The sequence below is a fragment of the Phyllostomus hastatus genome, unplaced genomic scaffold (assembly GCF_019186645.2).
Source record: "Phyllostomus hastatus isolate PE091 unplaced genomic scaffold, TTU_PhHast_1.1 phas_scaffold_1066, whole genome shotgun sequence".
Classification (NCBI taxonomy): Eukaryota; Metazoa; Chordata; class Mammalia; order Chiroptera; family Phyllostomidae; genus Phyllostomus; species Phyllostomus hastatus.
This window is the reverse complement of record NW_025334004.1, coordinates 19047857-19070920: the sequence shown is the minus strand read 5'-3', so window position 1 is coordinate 19070920 and position 23064 is coordinate 19047857. Positions and strand designations below refer to the sequence as shown.

At 37.9% G+C, this 23064-nt stretch overlaps 2 pseudogenes; one reads left to right on the top strand and one right to left on the bottom strand.

The window, feature by feature from the left end:
- Positions 1-3002, bottom strand: part of LOC123829041 — a 33310-nt pseudogene extending 30308 nt beyond the window's left edge.
- A 29-nt stretch (positions 3003-3031) lies between these two features.
- On the top strand, positions 3032-3550 carry LOC123829040 (annotated as a pseudogene).
- Positions 3551-23064: the final 19514 nt, after the last annotated feature.

Sequence of the window (23064 nt, the reverse complement as noted above, 5' to 3'; positions counted from 1 at the left end):
GGTGTTACATACGCAAATACTTACCAGGGCTGGGCAGGTAGTATAAACGAGGGATGAGGGCTGACTGGAGTACGATAGACAGTGGTGAGGTCTATTACAAAGTGGAAAGCACATAGTGTTTAGAGTACACTTGAGAAGCAGTTCTAACTCATTCCAGACACTAGGTTTGAATTCTGGCTGTGCTTACTATGTAGCCTTGGGCAATTAATTAATGCATTTACACCTCAGTCTATAAAATAAGAATGATAATAAGACCAGCCTCACAGGGTGGCTGGGGAGAATAAGTGTGAGCCACATGGGCAGTGCTCAATACACACTCGTTTTAAAATAAATAAATTGCAGAAATGCATTTTTTCATAAGGTGGCTGATTAGACTCCTGGACTAACTGGAACTCTCAGAGTTCCAGTCACTATAGAGTGTGCATGTGTGTGTACTGTATATAGCACACATATGTTACATGAAAAAATAATCAAATACTATTTCCTGAGTGATTTCGAAGGGTCTAACATTGTGCTGGGTGTGCTAAGGATACGAAGGAGAGCGAGAGAGGAAGAGGGATGGGCTCCCTGTCATGCTCCGGCATCTCTGTGGTAGCAGATATAGCCTCCAGAGGACCCCAGAGTAACCTAGAAGAAGACTGTTGATGCACAACAACTTGTGAAATGTTATCTTTGTGAAACCTACAGGCTGTGTGAGAGCAAGCAAAGCCACATTTCAATCTCCTGGCTAAGAATATGGTGGCCCCATCAGAGCACACAACTGAATTTGAAGGGAGTGCAAAAAAAAATTCAGCAAGCAAAATAAAGAGTATTTGAATATAACATCTTAGAAATTCAAAATAAATGAAAAAAATCCATGGATAACAAAATTATCAACACAGAACAAATATAGGATTGAAGCCTGCACTTGCATGATTTGGCCTCATTTTCCTCACCATAACCCTGGCCCTGGTCCTAGATTTCAATGAACCCCATAACCTGTTTTTCCCAGTGTCCAGCAGGAGGACCAGCTAAGAGCTCTTGTCCAGAACAGTGTTGTAGGTTCCACTTGGTACCCCTGGCTAAGGGCACCTGCACTTATTTCCTGGCTTTTCTTTTCCCTACTGTCTGAAAGCAAGATCAGAACTGCTCCTTTAGAAGTCTGCATTCTCTATCAGAGGCAGAAGATCTAGGTCCTAATGCCATAACATTGTCTCCATGGACTCATTAGAGTAGGAAAGAGTGGGGTAAGAAAGGGTACCTGCTTTGTCCTGACTAAAACAAAACACAAATTAATGTATTCATTATCCATTCATTCCTATTAATGGACCTTTATTTAAAACTTGTTTGGGTTAAGCAGAGGGTTATCACTATATTTGAGAAACCACTAAAAGTTTGAAAATCATAAAAGCATGAAAAAAAAAAGAACTGAATTAAGACAGAGAGAAATTTTAAAATTAGAAACAACCAAATACCTACAAAAGTTTTACTCCAAAAAATAAAACCTCCATTTTCATCAGTTTACAAGGAAAGAAAAGAAACATGAGCAATAAATATGTCACAGAATTGTTTTTTCTACTAGTGGTTCTGACCTAAAGGAGCTTGTAATCTAATTAAAGAAGATTAATATCACATGGAAATAAATAAGATAAACTATTAAAGATTAAAAACATGTCACCTGTGAGAAAATAGCAGCAGGACAAATGAGAATAAATGATATCAGAATATTAATAATTTTATTTTAATTCATTTTAATTTTTAAGGTATAAAACACATACCAGTGTATTGTAGGAAATAAAACAAATGAGGAGTAAAATGAAGCATAGAAAAATATCTGTAATCCCAAAGACAGACATAATTAAAATTTCATGGTAGTTTCCTTCTTATATTTAATTATTATTTTAATTCCAGCAGACACAGGCTTAGTTTAGGAAATAAAAGAATTAGAAAATAACTAGTGGATGTTCATAGGAGAAACAAAGAAATTTTTAAAATAATGCTATTGCTGATATCATGCCAATAACATTCAAGGCATGATCTGGTGATTTTATGGAAAAAATAAAGAAAATAGATAAATATGTATTCATAGAGGCCAAAGCATCCAAGTTAGGAAAGACTTAGGACATCATTTCTTCAAGTTTTACCCGTTAATTACACTAAAGGGGAAAAAAACGGAATTCAGGTGGGGGATCACCCATTTGTGCACGGCCCAAATCAGAGCCCCTGTATGAGCTCGTACTAGAGCTCAGACCAAATGACTTTCCTGAGGGTGACATCTTGCAGGGCCTCAGGGAATGAGCCCATTTTTATAAACGTTTCATGGGATGAATGCTCTGAACCTTACTCTTTGGGAAATGCTGGTACAGGTTATTTTGGGAAGTTCTCACTCAGAACCTATAGTCTCATCAGCATGACTCAGCCCACCTTAACAGGGTAACTAAGCAACAATTCATACATTCCAGGGACTCTACTAGGAGGCCAGGATTTTCCCATGCACCACGGAAGTGTGTTCTACTCTTACAGAGGAGATTGTGTTAGTGGTATTTGAAGGGCATGACCATCCTCCTCACTTACCCCCTCAGGGTCTAACTGTAGTTGCACAGGTAATTACAGAGAAAATTGAGTTATTAAGATGATGAACAGTGGTAGTAAATCTCAAATACCTTATATCTTAAATTCTACTAAAAAAAGGAAAAATGACAAATATTCAAGGAGATGTCCCATTATCAAATAGTAGACATAACATATGGGGAACTCCTTCTGTCCCCAATTCAGGCTAATGTTGAAAGAATACCATGTGATGAGAAATACACTAGGGACAAGATTCTGGGGGCACCTCATTTAGTCCTTTGAAACCCCTCTGGGGTGTTCTGGTTGTGCATTTTATCTAAGGCATCTAAGGCTTAGAGCAATTAACTGACACTCAAGGCACAGAGCTTGTAATAGTTGGAGCTGGGATGGTAATCCAAGCCTTCTTGTTCCAAACCAGTATTCTTAAGTTTCTCCAAGCATACTTTGGCCATCTCAGCCAGCTCCTCTTGGTAATTAGAAGATGGAACATTCTCAGAGTGACTCACAAAATAAGAGCTATTTAAAAAAAAAAGATAGGGATGGTCCTTTCCAAAGGACCTACAAGATAGTGGAAGTGGAGCAGAAGAAGTAGACCTGCCACACGTTCACCCATCGTGGCGTGGATCTCGACCAGCTGCTTGACTAGTCCTATAAGTAGCTGATACATCTCTACAGTGCCAGGCAGGGGAGGCAGCTGAACCAGGGCCTGCAGAGGAAGCAGCACTCACTGCCAAAGCACCTGAGCAAGGCCAAGAAGGAGGCACCACTCATGGAAAAGGCTGAAGTGGTGAAGGTGCACATGTAAGACATGATCATCCTGCCAGAGAATGTGGGCAGCATGGTGGGTGTGTACCATGGCAAGACTTTCAACCAGGTAGAAATCAAGCCACGGATGACTGGTCACAACCTGGGTGAGTTCTCCATCACCTACAAGCTGGCACAGCATGGTCAGCTCGGTGCTGGGGCCACCCACTCCTCCCACTTCATCCCTCTCAAGTAGCCCATAAAAGCACAGACTTATTAAAAAAAAAGATTATGTGTACTGCTTCAAGTGTTATGAAATCACATGTGCTAAAAAGATCCTGGACAAACTAATAAAAATAATAACAATTTCTGAGTCCTTCCTATTAGCTGGGAACAGGCTAAGTCTTTTATCCAAATTACCAGGCCACAAAATTCATACACTGACCCTAAGGAGTTACTACTATCATCATCCTTAATTTACAGATTTTTTAAAAAGTGAGACTCCTAGCTTCTAATTAACACATCTCAGATTATACAACTTGGGGATTAAAATAAACAATGTGACTAAATTAATCTGTCCTTGATCATGATAAATGTTTACATTTCATTAAGGGATGCCACTGGAGAAATCATTATCGAAGAGTGGAAAGGAGATACTTTCAGAATATAGAACATCCAAAAAATTGGCTTTATTAAAAGTAATTGTGCTGTCCTAATTTTTATAACTTCATTGGTGAAAGCTATTTCAAAAGCTGGCTGGCCCCCAAACCTGCATTCAGGAGCACTGACCCAAGACATCAGATAAAGAGAAGTTCCCAATTCTCATCCTACACTTACTTTCCAAAAATTCTAGAACAAGAACACGATGATGCCAGGTATTTTCAGGACACCATTCGCATTTCTTCAAACACATATACAAAATATATAAATTCAATCCTCTCTGACTCTGTATTTTTTAAAAATTATTTTTCCTACACTGTACCTTTATTATTATGTTGGTTGGACCCACAAACTATAGCCTTCAAAATGTTGAACTTGGACATGACCCTCATGTAAGGAAGTGTTTCTAATAAGGAGTTAAAGGATAAGCTCTAAAGATCTGAAAATTCCAGGAAGCTAATAGCAAAATTTGACCAGAATGGGCATCTCTGTTTGTGGCTTTAGAACCCAAAGAGCTTTAAGATCACTACTCCAGTTTCTGTGAAGAACTAGGGGGAGACCCTGGGGATGTCTCTTGATTGTTACATTAAATAAAAATCATATAATACCAGAAGAATGCACTTTTAAAGTGATAACTACTACAAAAAATAAAGTGCTATGTAAAACCAAGCAGTTATTGTTTCTTTTCGTCTCCTTTCCCTAAAGAGAGAACTTATAAATTTGTATGTATGATTTCATGATGGATGAAGGATTTTTGGGCAAGTTCTATTGTAACTGTGTCATTTAGAGTCTCTACTTTGATACTTTAATGATTTAGCTTTACCGATCTTTTAGTATTCTGTACTCATTGCTTTCTGTACTATTTTTCTTCATGTGTTGAAAAATCCAGTATAATTAGGTGAAGGATAATAAAAATAGTTAAGATTGCATTTCTGCCTGTTGATGTGTGGTTGGGAAGTCAAACGAAGTCAGGCAGCTGCAGTTGTCTGGGTGCCACACAGTCATTTCCAGGCAGATGAAGAACTCTCAGTAAGCATTATTTTTAAATCAGAGAATCTCTTCTGAGTTGAAAGGGAGAGTTATGTACTTGCTCTGAGGATACCTTTCAATTTTGAAGTACTTCCAACCAGGAAAAAAATCCAATTAGTGTGACTTCTTCTTCTCAATAAAAAGCTCTCCTGAAAGGATAACAGGCACCAAGGACACGGCTGTTATAGCTCTCTGTCATCGTTTGTCCACAAGGACGACACACATGCACATACTTTACAGGCATCAGAGTGACACTTAGCTTCCAGGTGATATTCAGGAGCAATACTTAAGCAGCATTTAATGACGTGAATTCTATTGGTTATGAAGGGAAGCAGAGTTTGCCACCCCAAAATATGCCTTTGAGGATATTGATTATTTTAAGCTGGTTATTTTTAAGAAAAGACTCAGGAAAAACCTTCGACCTTCCCCTCTCACTGCCTAGAATTCAGATAGAGGACCTGCCCTAGGAAGGGAGATATCATAGGTGAGTATAGGTTAATATGGAGTAGTGTGATAGACAAGGAGGAGCCTGGGAAAGTCCCTTTGGTCAAAGTTCTCTCTGTGTCCCATTGTTAAACATGGTCCAGCAAACATTTCTTTACCAAACATTTACTATTCTGTCTCTACGTGAATCACCTTCTTGCCCTTTGATGTCCCAAACTGTCACCCCCTGCCCCCTTTCCTTAGCTCAAAATGGAATATGAGTTTTAACTGCCCAATCTGTCCTCCATATTTTTATAGAAACCCCATATGTACATATGTAATAAATTAGGTCATTTTTACATCCCCCACAATTATCGCCTTGGTTCTGTGATGAGATTTCTATAGAAGCCTTACTGGCGTCATTTAGGATAACCTTTTATTAAGTTATACTCCCAAGTGAGGCTTTGACTATTGGTCTGAACACCATGAATATTCTAAAAGCTAGGTAACAAGATTACAGTCAAGATAGATGATCTTCTAGAAGGAGAGAACCTTTAGATTAAGTCCCAATATAAAAATAGATTCCTCCCTACTTGGCTGCAGCTAAAATCACACAGCTTTTTCTCCTTACCATTGATCAAGATATTGTGACTCTTTGGAGAGGCTTTGAAGGTAGGGAAGGTAAATTTCCCTACCTAACAACTGTATTAAAAAAGTAGTTTACGTGCAGGAAAACACTTGTTCTGATTAAATAGAATCCTAGAAGATCAAAGTTAGACTACAGAGATTGACACTGTGTGTTTTGTAATCCACCCTCTATGCTTTAATCCTTGCTGCATACCCAGGCTGTATAATCATTTGGACAATTCTAGAACACCTACAGTGATAGGAAGATCACTATTCCGACACAGTTGGGAAAATTTAATAATTATTTATATACTCACTTATGCAAACATACGGCAAAAGGCTCACTTTTGAGAGACATTTGACTACATAGTGGCCTAAATACACATGGACATAAATTCAGAGAGCCCACATGCTAGCAGGAGATACCATTGAACCAGCAATTACAAAAGAATATCCTTCATTATGTTGAACTGAACCTTTGCCTAAAACTCAATCACTATTTCTGGATTAACCTCTTAAGAGCACACATAATATATCTAAAATATTTAACAATCTCCCAAAGGTCAAACTCTTCAGCTGCCATAGTTTTCTCAAGTTTCCCTTTTGCTTTCAATTAATTTATTCCCTAATTAAATTACTCAACAAGTATGTTTTAATTACTATTATGTGCCAATTACTATTTGAGATATAAGAACAAACATGTGTAGACATTGTCCCTGTCTTTATGAAGTAGGTGACCTATTGTTCTGCATTTTATTACTTTTGATTGAAAAAATATCCCTATGAACATCTCTCTACTTACTACTTGAAATAACATTTAGTATATTAAAAAAAGTACAGAACATAGCCCATTGGAACACAAACTACAAGGTCAGGGGGAGCCAAGGGTAGTTTCTGTATCCTTGTTTGTGTTGTGAATTCTTAAGAAAATTAGTTATATGGCAATATTTTTAATAGAGCACATACCAAATATTTCACATTTATTTCAGAGGTTGTATACAGATGCTGAAAATTTTTCCTATGATGAGGAAGTCAGCAAAGTTCATTTATCAAACACACAAAACTGATGCTTTCTTCTTTTTCTTGAGATATTCTTTGAGGACTTGTGACCTTTCAATTTTCCACAGGTCCCAGGAGAAATGGGATAACATTTTTTCCAACCACATGTTGATATCCAAAATACACAAGAACTCATACAACTCAGCATTCAAAAACAAATAACCCAACTTAAAAATGGGCAAAGGAGTTGAATAGACATTTTCCCCAAGAAAACATAAACATGGCCACAGTTACATGAAAAGATGCTCACCATCACTAATCATCAGGGAACTGTAAATCAAAACCACAATGAGACAACATATCACACCTGTTGGTATATCTATTATGAAAAAGACAGTCAATATATGCTGGTGAGAATGTGAAGAAAAGTGACCCTTCCACATTATTGGTGGGAATGCAAACTGGTGCTGCCCTATGAAAAGCAGCACGGGGATTACCCAAAACTTAAAAATAGAACTACTGCATGATCCAACAATCACACTTCTGGTTGTATATCTCAAGAAACCATAATCACTATCTAGAAGAGATTATCTGTACTCCTATGTTTATCGCAGCATTATTCATAATAGCCAAGGTATAAAAACAATCTACTAAGTGTCTCTCAACAGATGCATGGATAAAGAAAATGTCACACACACAATAGAATAGTATTTAACCTCATAAAAGAAGGAAATGCTGTCATTTGCAACAATGTGGGTGAACCTGAAGTGCACTATGCTAAATGAAATAAGCCAGGCAGGGAAGGAAAATACTGTATGGAATCACTCATATGTGTGGAATCTTAAAACAAACAAACAGCAAAACAACAACAAAAACCCCCCAGCAAGTTGACCTCATAGAAACAGATGGTAAAATAATGTTTTCTAGGGGGTGGAACAAATGGAGAGATGCTAGTAAAATGGTACAAACTTTCAGTTATAAAACGTCTGAGGACCTACTTAATAACCTTAGTTGGTTATACTGTATTGTTTAATAGAAATTTGCCAAGGGAGCAGAAATTAAGTGTTGTATCCAAAAAAAAAAAAGGTAAATATGCCAGATGATGGATGTTTTAAGTAACTTGGTCAAAATACCTTCACAGTGTATTCATATATCAAACCATCATGTTATACTTTAAAAAAATATATTTTACTTATTTTTAGAGAGAGAGGAAGGGAGGGAGAGAAACATCACTGTGTGGTTGCCTCTCGCTCACCCCCAACTGGGGACCTGGCCCACGACCCAGGTACGTGCCCCAGACTGGGAATAGAATCAGCGACCCTTTGGTTCACAGACCAGCACAAACTTCACTGAGCCACACCAGCCAGGGCCATCATGTCACGCTTTTATAGCACAATTTTATTTGTCAATCATAACTCAACAAAGCTAAAAATAATAAAGAGATTTGTCTGCAAAACCACCAAACTGAAGTTATTTTCTTCTTTTAAATTTATAGTTTGTATTTCTATATACTACCTTATTTTGGTTACTTATATTCTAGACACATGGGTGTGAGAAAAGGGCAGACAGAGAATATTTAAGCCACATATATTCCCTTTTTCACCATTCTAGACTTCAAAAGCAATTCTAAATTATACTTCTAACAGTTCTCTCAGTGATTTTTAACATTAAAATATTATTAATCATTAGTTTAATAAAAAATATGTAAAGGCTTTGGTAACCAGTTCTGACATAGACACTAAATTTATTCTAGTAGGCCTTAAAAAATCTTATCTTCCCCCAATTAAAAATAATATAATCGCCCTGGCTGGCATAGCTCAGTGGATTGAGTGCAGGCTGTGATCCAAAGTGTTCCAGGTTCAATTCCCAGTCAGGGCACATGCCTGGGTTGCAGGCCACGGCCCCCAGCAACTGCACATTGATGTTTCTCTCTCTCTCTCCCTCCCTTCCCTCTCTAAAAAAATAAATAAGTAAAATCTTAAAAAATATATAATCAAAACTAGATTAAAAAAGAAAAAAATTGATTATATTCTATAGTTTAGGAGATATTCAAAGTAGAGCACGGGTAACAGATATTTAGTCATATTTTACAAACACATGAAGAAAATTGCATTTTGTCAGGGCAGGTTTGACATGATCATGTCAAAATATATTGCTTTCTCATGGATTGATATGATACTAAATTCTTAATACACAAGAAACAACAAACAATTTGAGTTTGTACTGGTTTATAATTTCCTTCACTAAAAACATTTTTAAGTAAATATATAATTATGCGTAAGTCATGGTGTTTTACCATTTGAGAGGCATTATCCTATGGTCAGAGAAGACATTAGTTTAGATTAGGTTATATTACTAATTCATAACTTCTTCAATGTATTACTGCTTATTGGTGGTATTGGTAGTACTGTTGAGGCTGATTATAGCATTTTTTGTTACAAGTTTCTCTACTTAGAAGACATATATTATTGCATTAAAACCTCATAACTTTGAGAATTAGGTATTTGCATCCCCTCTTATAAATGACCAACTTCAGCTAAGAGATATTAGATAATTAACCAAAATAGGTAAGAGGGAGACAGAGCCAGAATTGGAAACCCAGCTATATTGGGAATACTAGGACTGGAAAAATGCTACCATGGAGGCCCAGGAGGGAAGGAGTTCAGAAGGATAAACCACAGAATTGGGCAATGATTCCACCTAACTTTGCAGCAAAACAAAGTGATACTCAAGTTCCCATTTCAAATTGATTCATTCACGAGTCAATTCAAATTCTATAAATGAGCTGTGACTCCATAACCTAGAGTTCACTATGTGTGAATACCCAACTGCATAAATCCAACTGTTCTACCAATGCCATCACAATGTGCAAATCAGCACGATCACTCCCAAGAAACCAGGTAGAGTCATGATTTCATTTCATCCATTCATCTGTGCACCTACACATCCTCATTCAAATACCTGAGTTCCTAGTAAATGTCAGGCACTTGGGCATACTTGGTCCCATCCTGGAGAAATAGATCTCACCTTAGCAGGGGCAACAGTCAAGAGGAGATTAAATCCAGACAAACAGAAACTTTATATCACACATGACCACAAGTGGAATTCAAGCATTTCTTCTGTGCATTGAAGATTGGTTCAACAAAATCCTAATCTTGGAAAATATTTGTCAGTCAAGTGTAAACTCTTGAAAAATTCAGTACTCTCTTTTAGGCATTGTTACAATGAACTGAATTGTTTAGCCACAAGTCCACATGATGCTTTGCTGATAAGTTAAAATAATGTTTTAAGCATAAATTAGTCTCTTTCAACACCTTTTCTCCACCATGAAAGAATTATGATATTAATTAAAAAGAGAAAAATCTACAGAAGATTTTTATCCTTTTATAAAGACTTAGCAGTCATTAAAAGTACCTTTCAACTTACTAAGAGAAAGATAAAGACCAATCACAATATAGAAAGAACTGATTTCCTAAAATTATAATACAATTTTTTGTTTTGTTTTATATCGTTAAACATTCAAGCTAATCAAAGTTACATAATGAGTTGATTAAATTCAAAATCTGAACCTGTGAAACCCAATTTCCCTATAAATCACAGCTGTGATTTTTCTCTTTTCTTTTCTTTTGAAGAGAGGAACGAACAAGAATGGGTGAAGAAACCCACGAGTGCTAAACTTTAGAAGATTGTTGTCACAGCATTTCTCCCAAGGGAAGGTCAAAATGTGACAAATACGCCAACTGCCTCAGGATGAGGAAGAGAGTGTAAGCTCTTACATTTATGCACGGTCAGGGGAATATATATTATATAAACGTAAGCTGGCCAATACTTTGGTTTTATTTTTACCTTCTGAAAATAAAACTGCATTAAAGAAGCAAAGGGCAGAAGTCACTTCTTGCATACAGATGTCTTACCTTCCAAAGTCTGATTAGAAAATCAATGGTTTTCACCTGTGTTCATATCTCCCCCCAACCATTTAGGCATTTATTATATTTTTGGTAACCTTGAAGTTATTCCAGATGAAAGAGAAAAACTAGCAAAGAAACCTAAACAAATTAAATAGAACCTATTCTTTGACATGCAAATGTGTTTTAGTTTAGCCCCACTGAGGTCTTACGTTTCATTATTATTAAAAATGTCAAGCAATATTTGCCTGCTGGGAGTGTAGGTTTTACTCTTATTTTTCAATCTTACTCAAAACCCTTTACTGCATAATTTATGAGGTGCAGCACAGCCTTTAGTTGTTGTTTCTCTAAAATTACAAACCATGAGCCCCACAGTGGCATTTTGCTAAATGGTTTTGCACATGCTGGCTTTTGAACATGTATAGAATAAAAGTATACAATGAGAAAAGTATACAAGAATCATCCCTTTTGTGTGACTATTCTCTTATGTTGAAGCTTCAGAAGTAAAAAGTGATCTGTCCTCTCTAATGGAACAGGTGAGTCCTCCCCCATTCAATTCAAGAGCTGTCCTTTCATCCTGGGAGGATCGCCCTGGATGGTACCATCCTGGAACCAGTTTCACAGTCAAACACTCTCTCACTCCTCACCTCACCAACACCCACCCTCCCTCTCTTTTACTGAGAAAGCCATTGATTAGGGATTATGTGGTGAGAACTTGCTTAAAGCTTCAATGGCGTGTTAAGGTCTCTGCTTTCCCCCTTATCCTCTGGGGTACTGTGAGCTTAATAGACTTGCCGTGTGTGTTTGCAGTATGCTAAAGCTTCTGGAAAAACAATTCCCTTTGTAATAGGAAATGTTGAAGGGTACTCATGGGAGAAATGGAACCAGATATTTGGGAAAAAGAAGGGAGTTAGGAATATGAGTTTTGTAAATAAATTTTAAAGTAGTTATGCTTTGTTTAGTAAGCTTTCAGAATAATAGATTAGCATGGTTAAATTTTTCTGTCAAGATGGACAGGGTAATTTTGAGGAGCAGGACCAGGCCCCTGGTGAATGTTCATTAAATCTTTACTATTGTTACTAGGTTTCCCCTTAAATAAGAGTCACTGTCAACACATCACGAGGATTTGGAATATAATTACTTTAAGAGGAACCTTGATGAATTACAAAATTTATAGAACACATATAAAGACTTGGATTCTAGAACCATACCAGAACTTGACAGTCAATATGGAAAATGATACTTTACATCCACTAAGATGGCTATAATCAAAGAGACAAAAAAAAGTGTTCCCGAGTATGTGGAGAGGTTAAACCCACATGCATTGCTAGCAAGATTGTATAATGGTATGACCACTCAGAAAACAGTTAGGTAATGCCTCAAAATGTTAAACATAATTACCACATGACTCAGCAACTCCACTCCTAGGCATATATTTAAGAGAAAAGAAAACACATGTCCACACAAAAACTTGATGTGAATATTCATAATATAATTATTCATAACAGCCCCAAAGTAGAAACAGCTAAAATATTCCACTAATGAATGGAGAAACAAAAATGGTATTATCTATATGGTGGCCTATTATTTGGCCATATAAAATAGGACATATTGATAATATAATACAACATAAATGAGCCCAGAACACATTATGATAAGGGGGAAAGCCAGATGCAAAGGATGAAGGGAAGGAAAGAAGGTGGAAAGGGGAGAGAGAGGGGAGAAAGAAAGTGGTAAAGGAGAAAAGGAAGGAGAATAGAGAAATAGTTGACATTAATTGCTGAGTATATGGCCTTTCTCAGCCAAAAAAAAATGTTTCAGCAGAAGGCAGTACATTAGTTAGAGAGATAAATTGTTATGTGGAAATTCAGGCACCAAGGATAGTAGGTGATAAAAATAACTGAAGGAGAGTTTCCTAAAAGACCTCAGATGGCCCCAGAGCCCATGAATTGCCTTTTTCAGGTATTATCTTTTCCCTGTCTGTTTCTGCTCTAAGCACATGCTCTATTTCTGATTTCATGCTTTTGTTGGGCCTGAAAGTGACTCCGGCAAGGACCATGATTTTGGTGACCAAGACTTGCCTCTCCCTTTCAGAGTCTAAGATTCTGGTGTAGCCAGCATCTTGGTTTCTTGAGGCAAAATAATAGGTTTTGACTTCCAGACTGAAGGCCTCAGAAAACCTGCAGGTCAGATCTACCCCTGCCCTTCCCCCAGCCCCCACCCTTGGTTTGCCAACAGAGCATGAAGGAATGGAGGCCCATGGTATTCCCTCCCCGGTCCCCAGTACACATGTACATCAGGAGATGTTTGTTGATGGTGGGTCTAACCTGTTAAGAAGCTAAAATGGCTCCAGCAAGACTGAAGGCAGAAAAAGAAGGTTGAAGGCTATGGTAATCCAGGCAGGAAGGAGAGCAGGTGAGAAACCTTTCTGTATGTGAGTATGTGGGCAGTGGGGGTGAGGGGTGACAAATTGGAAAAATAGAAGAATGGATAATCAGAGAGGAGGGAACAAGCTGTCTGCTTTGAATGCCCGAGGAGATGATGATGCCAACAAAGAGATGATAAAAATACCAGGGGGAGGTGTTTCAAGTCACCACGGAGGACACGTGGAGTCAGAAGAGCCTGCGGGACTTCGGGTTGAGAGTGAGCAGCAAGCTGGAACTCTGAGTGGAGACAGCCTTCTAAGGCCGGTTGTTTTCTTTGAAATAGCATGTGGAAAAAATGCAGGGCCTGATACCCGAAGTGAGGACTTGACACAGCACACCCAATTAGCAGAGGATGAGAAAAAACTGAAGGGAGGACAGAGATAATCTACCAATAAAGGAATAACTTTTTGCCATCATCAGTCTATTCAGTGAGGCCCGTGGAAACAGTTTTTGATTATGTTCAGAGGTTTCCTACAGCAAAATGAGTCACTGACACCTACTAGGTTAGAAGCTGATTTTCTCTGAACTGCCAAACTTAAGTGTAACAGTCTATGGGTACAGTATAATGAGCCTGGGATGACTTTGAACACCACACGGGCCAAACTTCAATGATCTGGGGCCCCGACCAGACTGCCTTCCATCTTAAAGCTGTCTTAAACCATCCTATCTCAGGCAGAGCCCAGCTTTCAAGTTAATTGCAGAGGGGGCTGTGCCATTAGTACTCATAAAGAAGACGGAATACCTTAAAGGTGTCCTGGTGTTTGTAAGTAGGTATGCCTGGTTGGACATGGGTGGGAAGGTACGGAATTAGTCAGGTCTCTATGATAAGAATTTAAAAAATATGAAGCTGCTAAAATTGAACAAGTGCTTTGGGCCAACTAGGAATTCAAATGTTGAGTAAGATACAATGACAGGAAGCTCTGACCGCAGATTGAAGGCCAGTCAAATGAGAACAGTGCTGAAGGTGCCAGGGAACATCTACTGGACTTTGTAGCTGTATTTGCAGACACAGAGAAAAGTCACTGTCAGCATCGGCATCAGCATCAGCATCTTGAAACACAAGGTTCCCTGACAAATGAATCACAAGTGTTTGTCACAGCTAAACACCAACGACTAAAATCTGGAAGAGAGAAAAGTAATGAGCAAAAATAAAAGGTCAATCATTTATTATCAGTTAGATGGGCTGCTTAATTAAAGTTATAAATGGCCATTGTTAAATTTAAAAGAGTTTTGGTTTCTTCACTTGTATGTTAATTTCATACCTTTCACGGCAGGAACCCAATTAGTTTCTACTTCTATAGTTAATCCAAAAAATATTAGATAATTAATACAACTCTTGAAAAACAGTCCAGCCAGATTCCTAACACATTAATTTATGTAATGCTTTTCCCTCATTTAATTTATTAATTTATTGTATGTTATTTTCATCTATAGATATTAACTGAGGTTTCATATTTATTTGCAACATTTAAAAATCCCTGCCTAATAATAAACTGGGCATTTTCCCTTAGATTAGAATCTGGTGAATGTTACTGAAATTGTCCAACCCCAAGAAGAAAAGGCAAAGTACATCTGTGGAGATCAGTTTGTAGCTCTTCTATATCTTTATAAAAATAATGTTCAAGTAGCATTTTTAGCTTTCCAGAGAACACATATACCCAAGCATAATTTGCGGCCTTTTGTCATCAAATATAAAGGTATAAATAAAGCATTGCGTGTTGTTCCTCAGGAAACTTACATAATAATAATTATAAATAGCATTTAAGATGCTATTTGACCTTAAAATGATGACCTTTTTCCATCCATTAGATCTTATAGCACAAAGCTGGGTGCATTCTCGGTAAACACATATTTAGAAAGAGATCTTAATAAGATGGGACTCGGCGTCATTTGCACTGAACAAGCACAGCAGGCAAAACCACAGAATAGCCAGGGTACTTACTGCCTTCTAGGAGATGTAAATGATTCTGCGACGGTGAATAACATATTAAGAAGTGGAATCAGCCCTTGCTGGTGTAGACAAAAACAGCACCTATGGAGTTTGGGGTTATCCTAGGTTTCCGGCATCCGCTGGGGTTCTTGGAACATGTCATCTGCAGATAGGGGGACTACAGCTTTTGTGATATGGGGGCAGTGCTTTGTCACCATAGAAGACTATACCGTGATGAAACTTAGGTTAAGAACCAAATTAGCCAGTCTTTCTTCTTCTCTAATTAGAGGGTATCATATCAGACAAGAAATTTCAGATGCTGAGTAAAGGCTTTTGCCTTTTTAACCAGACAAAGGAGGAGTTTGCTTCAACACAGAATTTCATCTTTGTCAGCTCAGGCATCGGAAATGACTAGCGCGCTGGGTCACTAAGCGAAGTGACGCACATTCTGAATTTCTGAAGAGAGTGATGGAGTACGTTCAAAAGACACAAGAGTCATAATCTGCATAACAAAAGTCTACAAGAAGTTATTCCACGGAGAGAACCTCTTTTATTCAACTAATTCTGAAAGTTTATCATTACCATATTTATTGTTAGGATAAAAGGAAGACTCCTAGAGAGACTGAAAAGAGCCTTTCTCTGAAATAATATAATTTCTCTCCCATATACTTATCTATATCATTTCTGGAATTTAATCTTCACAGTACTTTCTTATAGTTGTGTTGGTCTTTACAGGTTAAAAGCATTCTAACAGAGGACTTCGGTCTCTGGTCAAGATGGAGTGGCCTTCTTCCTTTAGCCCAACTAAAGAGCCCTGGACATAATGTAATGAGCAAGCATGGGGAGACCCTATAATGTGAAAAGAATGTGGATGCCTAGGGAACTCAAGACTTGAGGAACAACATGGTAATGAGTTTCCTGGGTTTTCTTTTTGTCTCCCATATATCCTGGCCAGGACAGTGCAGTAGCCTCCAACCCAGAACTGCTGCCAGGCACCGGAATATGTATATACATATACATATGTGTGTGTGTGTATGTGTACATGTGTACATACACATACACACACACACATATATATTCTGAGGATATGTTTTTTATCTTTTGATTTTAGAGAAAGAGGAAGGGAGAGAGGGAGAGAAGAAGAAAGGAAGAAGGAGGGATGGAGAGAAACGGGATGGAGGGAAGGAGAAAGGGAAAGAGGGGGAGAGGGAGAGAGGGTGAAGGAGAGAGAAACATTGGTCAGTTGCCTTCTGTATGTGCCCCAACCAAGATCAAACCCACACCCTAGGTTTGTGCCCTTACCTGGAATCAAACCTGCAACCTTTTGGCGCACAGGACAACACTCCAATGAACTGAGTCACCCAACCAGGGTAGGCACACAAATATATTTTTCTGAATTTAATTTTCTTTTTTCCATCACCATCACCATTTATTCCCGATATACCCTGTTCCACCTCCATCCATCCCCTCCCCCTGCCGCAATCACCATGCTGTTGTCTGTGTCCATGAACTCAGACATATTTTAAAAAATTCTCCAAGAAAAGCCTATCTCCCCTATCCAAAGAACCAGAAAAATAAATGGCCTAAAAAATAGCAATCACCAACCTCCTTCAGCCAAATGCCAATAGAAAAACTACATGTACACACTATCCCCACAGTTTCAATGAGCAGGGATGGGACTGACCGTTCTCCCCACCTCGGGAGAAGTATCCCGTGAAAGTAGGTGTGGGAGCTCCAGTTTCTCTGACCACTGGTAGCTCCTCTTTCCATAAAGTCCATACTAGTTCATAAGGAAAATAGAACGGAATTTTATATTCCATTTTTTTTAAATGGGAAAACAGAGAGAGCCAATGAGCTCCTGAAGATTCCGAGGTGAGTTAAGGGGAGGGCCAGCCTGGAAACCAGACCTCTTATTTCCAAACACAGATCTCTTCCCAAGGCATCAGGCTGCTCAGACTCTGTAGTGATTCTGACATTCCTGATACTGAGTCCTCTTTTTTTTCTCAAAGAAGCTAAATTGTGTCCTTTACTCAAGACAGAAGGTAGGAGCTCAGTGTTTGCTCCACCACCAGGCTCAGAAGCTGGAGATCTACCTTGGATTTAACCCCTACTCCCTCCTGCTCTCAATCCCTCCCACCCAGGAACAAAAAAATCGGCAGTGGGCACATTTAACTGGAAAATCTCTCCTTAGAAAAAGAGCCAGCCCTGGGAGAGTTCTGATGGGCCCCATGCTGGGAGCTGGCTCAGGAGCTCAGCTGCTTCCAGCTGCTCTGTAGAGACAAGCAGCAGAAAGAGAGAGGCTCCCACTGTGCCCCATTTGAGCATTGATTTGTATGCTGGATGCAGGCTTAACCTGAAAAAAAAATGGACTCTGGGTTTGGCAAGTCCCAGAGACATAGATTCATTTATACTTTAAATAAATAAGCTAACGTTTGTAGAAAGTTTCACAAAGTTCAACCACATCCTTAATTTAATTAAACCCTGAGTCAAACTCAACACATACATGCCTGCATTTTGTTTTCACACGTGGACATTGCTTGGTGATGAAATAACTGAGTTGACTGCATTTGTGTCATTTACCTTCCAAAATTCCCGACCCTTTCCCCCTACATGACTTTTTTTTTTTCATTTACTTAATGACTTCAGATCATCTACCTATGCCTTGGTGTTGGGAATTTTCCCAAGAAAGAATTCAGAGACCTTGCCTCTTAGTTCAGGTATCCAGGTAGTGAGTAGCTCCTGAATGCCACATGAGAGCCCTCCCAGGATGGAGATACCTCACAGGCGAGAAGAGGATAGGCCGCTCAGACATATGACTCCTTTCTCCTCTGTGGAAAACCGAGGGTAAGCTTTGTCCTGATGCTCAGTGAACAACACGATGAATGCTCCTGGCTTTAATTTTGATCTCATCTCCTGCTTGGTAGCACAGGCCAAAGTCCCCTCCTTGAGAAAGCCTGAATTGCCTTCCTTTACCTTAGTTCATTCCAGAAGCTTCCAGTTCCTAAGTAGTTTTTGAATTTAATTTTGCAGAGAGAGGAACCTGTGTGTGAGAAGCAGGATGGAAGAGGGATGCCAGTGCAGTAGACCTGAGCTTATTGCTATGCCCTTTACATGCAAAGTCTCTCCCACGTAACTTTACAGTCTGTCTCTATGAGTCCCGTGACATCCACCATATTACCTCTTCCAAGCACTTGCCCTGCGCTGTTTTCTGCCTTGATACTCTGTCCTTGATCATTTCTATTATTGTACACTTTATGTGACTCCACTTCCTAGATCTCTGTAATTTTTCTAGTCCTTTACTTTGTTAAAAAGCCATACCCCTCTCTCTCTGCCTTAGTGAAATCATTGCCTGTGTCAATTCTGCAGGCTGGCCCTCACCTTCTGTATTTTCACTCTCACAGCTCTATCCCAACAACGTTATATAAAATATCCCTTTGGTAAATCCTTATTTTAAAACACCCTAATGATATCCAGCACCCAGAAAAGAGAGAAACAAACCATACCACACTTAGAGAGTTACTACTCCTCTGTAGAACTTTCATCTAAAAATGAGTAAGTTTGACTACATTATTTATCAAGAAGGAAGAAAGGAAGGAAAAATGAAACTCTGAACACACACGATGAATGAATAGTCAAAATAAAAAGGATGGAATAAAATTTAGAAAAAAATAAAACCTATTTTCACCAATTTTACCTATGGAGAAGCTAAGATGTTGCTAGACTTTAGATGGTAGGGGTCATGGACTTCCGTTAAAATTGTATGAAAGCTATGAATACTCAACAGAAGACATATGCACACAATTTTACTGAAGGCTTCCTCCTCTTAGGTTAAGAACCCTGCAAATGGTCCCCAGCTCAAGACTCAATGCAGTTGTTGTTTGGACCACACCTCTGGCATTTCATTTAGAAAACATGTTTTTGTGCCATGTAATCATCTTGAATTTCCTCTAGTTGTTTCAATGAATATTACATCAGTGTATTTAACTATGGAATTCGATGAATAAGTTTACACTGAATATGTAGGAAAAATGATCAGTAGAAAATGAGCACAGATCTAAGTCAAATAAATAATAAATTTGTAGTACAGCTACAATTTTACATTAAATTCATTCATTTTCATGAAGTTAATAAAACTCTGTATTAAATATATTTACCAATCAGCAAACAAAAATCATTTATCACATGCACTATTCTGTTTTTAGGGTGGGTAATGTAATACCCACATTAAGAGTTTCAATGATTAAGTTAACTTCTGATCTCCAGGTATTTGAAGTTGATAGATTATTAGGTTAAGTTTTATATTAAACTGATCAAGTGCAAACTGGAGAAAAAAAGAGGTGCTTTGCGCGTGGGTGATAAATGATTATGCATCTAAAATAGTATTATAATTTCACTAAATCATGAAACATAGTTAATATAATTAATCTTGAAACCATACCAAATCTGCTGAAGAATGTTAAAGAAAAAAAAATCTCAGCAAAATTCCAAAACCTAATAAAGGGGTATTTAAAATATTGATTTAACCCTAAGTGCTTTCTGGTGACTTTGTATCATTATTTAAACCCGTCTCATTACATGTAACAACTCTCATGAGGGTAGAGAGACTTAGGCCAAAAACTGCAGGGACTATCTGGAGGACAAATAAATGAAAGTATACCCAAATATCAGAAAACGCTTGGACCCATAAATGTGTCTTTCTTAACATGTTCAGTAAGAAAGGCTGGCAGATGCTGAATCTTTAGGCAATGTGAGTGGAGAAGTTGTCCAAAAATTCACGATAGTCTAAATCTTAGCATAATTGTGATGCAGCAAAATTCCGTTATGAAAATTCACAGATGCCTCAGTTCACCACAGAGTAAGGGGCTCAAATTGGCCATTTTACAGAGAAATCTTAAGATCGTTGATCTGAAAACAAGTCAGAATTAGGTTGAGAGAAGAAAATAGGGGAGGCTGGTCACAGGGGGTAAACTGCCAGCTGTGCAGTGAACATGGTCTGAGTCTCCATGTCGAACATGGGGACCACTGTTGACTACATTATCTAACACTGTTACACTACACTACAATGTGTACTGTCCGAACAGGTTTTTCAGGAATCCAGTGGAATTTGTTTGATTAAGAGAATACCCTTAAAAGGCAAACCTTTGCATAGACGTTATAAAAATAATACATTTTGTAATTTATGTTTAAATATCTCTTTGTGCAAAGCACACTATTCTGTAAGGTGGAACAAAAAGCTTCAATATAAATTGAGATGCTTTGGTTACAAGTGTCATAAACTGACACTTAAACCATCAAATAATAAGAAAAAAATTTTTTTTCGCATAAGAAGAGTTCAAAGTTGGGCAGGCTCTGTTGTTCATTGATTCAGGCACTCAGTGATGTATATTATCAAAGACTAGGTTACTTTTATTTCTCTACTGTCTACTCTTGGGAATGTCTTCTCTGGGCTGATAGCAAGAGGCCAATTCAGGTGTTACACAATAACAAGTCTCTTCCTGGGGCTCTTTCACTCTATTGTAACTTTTCCTGATTCTCTTTTACCAATCCAAATTGACCTGCTAGTGTGGCGTGGTATTGCTCAGTTTCAGTCAGTGCACAAGATAATCTTCTTTAGTTAGCAGATGTATATAACTGGACCTTTTGTTCCATTTCACTGACTTTCTTCTGTAAAGCATATTTACAAACCTGAAATTCTTCTGATGTTTCCTTCAATCCTTCTAGTTCTTTTTCTTTTATTTTTGTAGAAAATTGTTTTCTTATTACAAGGTAAGAAGAAATTTTCCCTTTTCTTCTTATAAGGTAAACATTCACAGCTGCTTTTTAAAAACTGCCATTGATTCCTTATTTGTTCTGCTAATGTTTCATTTTGATTCTGAAGAATTTCCTTGTGCCATTTAAGTTCTTGTGTCTCCACAATAATTTTACCAAACTGCTTCTCATATTAAGTTTCTGCTTCCTGAGACATAAAGCACTGAGTATTGATCATGCTATAGTTAATTATACTGTATAACACAGTTATTCTATATAGTACTGTATTGTATCATTGAAACTAGCAAGAAAGTAAAACTTGCATGTTCTTTTATATACTTCTATACATTTGTATATATTTCACTGTATGTATATATCAATATTTGAGGTGATGGCTGTGTTAATTAACTAGAATGCTTTCACAATGTATATGTTTACCAAATTATTAAAGTGTATATTTTAAATATATTACAATTTTATTTGCAATTATATCTCAATAAAGCTTGAGGGGAAAATTTAAGTGTCCCAGAGTCCAGTTTTGACCTAGAAAGTTTATATTTACAAATCTCACATCAATACCGGACTAGGATGTAAAGACACATGTATTTCTAGCTCCAGCCATAACACCATGTCAGTCAATGGTCTGGGGAAAACCATAGGTTTAGAACTGGTGGGTAGTTATATGCTATATTTACCAGAACTTTTTATTTAAAATTAATAAAGGGCAACCCAAAATAGCTTAAAATATAAAGCAAAACAAATAACACGAGAAAATTTACTGAATGCTCAACAAAACTAGGAAATCTGCTGGCAGCTTTTCAGCCCCATCTGAATTCAGACACTGAAATACTACTGGGGGGCTCCTCTCACCCCTCATTGCTAAGACAAGTGTGCTGTTACATCAACGGCAGCAACCTATCTAAGCATGTCCTGGAATCTAATGGAAGCAACATAACAATCAGTTCAATGGCCTTTATAACCTGTTTTCATCGTTAGCTTCTAATAGATTCTAAGCCACTAATATCCAGGTTGCAGGGTATTTCATAGTCATAATATTTTGAGTTATTTTATATCAATGTGTTAAATATTTTAAGAAGTATTTTATTCATTCATTTTAAGAGAGAGGGGAAGAGAGAGAGGAGGAGAAGGAGAGAAACATGGATATGAGAGAGAAACATCAATAAATTACCTTTTGTATATACCTTGACCTGGGACCAACCCTGAAACTCAGGCATGTGCCCTGACCAAGAATCAAACTGGTGACCCTTCATTTTGTAGGACAATGCCCAACCAGCTGAGCCACATTGATCAGGGCTCAATATTTTAAACATTATTGACTCTAGCACACTGTCTCAGTTTTTATACTATGCCCTAAAGGCTCAGCTAGAGATTCAGGTTGAAAACTACACAAGAAAATTTAAGAGGCACCCTAAAATTTAGAGCCACATAATTCTGGTGGTTCCAAAGGAAGTATCATAACCAGATGATTCCTTATCAGTCGTATCAACTTAGCCAATTCACTTAGCTTTACTTAGCCTTACATTCTTCATCTGAAAAATAAGGATAATGATATTACCACCTACTTCGAAAGGGAAGGATATCATGTATGTAAACCACTTAGGAGAGTGCCTGCTCTATGGGAAAAAATACTCTAATTCTCTTCCTTACCCTAAGCCTCACCTTAACTCTGAAGTGCCTACTTATTCAAAATACTTATTGAGTGCCTACTATGGACCAGATACTATGGTAGACACCAGGAATTTACAGATGAGAAATACATGTTCTATATAGTTAAAGCTCAGAAAATCTAGTGAGATAGAAGAAGAAAAGAATGATCAGAACCCTAATGGGAGCATGCTCTGAACCTTCCATGCTGTGTTGAGAATTAATCCTTTCTCCTCTGATCGTTTTATAAGAAAAACTGTCTCCCCAAGAATGAGTTCTCTTTCAGGATGCAACTTGGTCCCTTATACAGACAACTCATTTACAAGCTGCCATGACACATATGAAAGCAAGTGGCAGG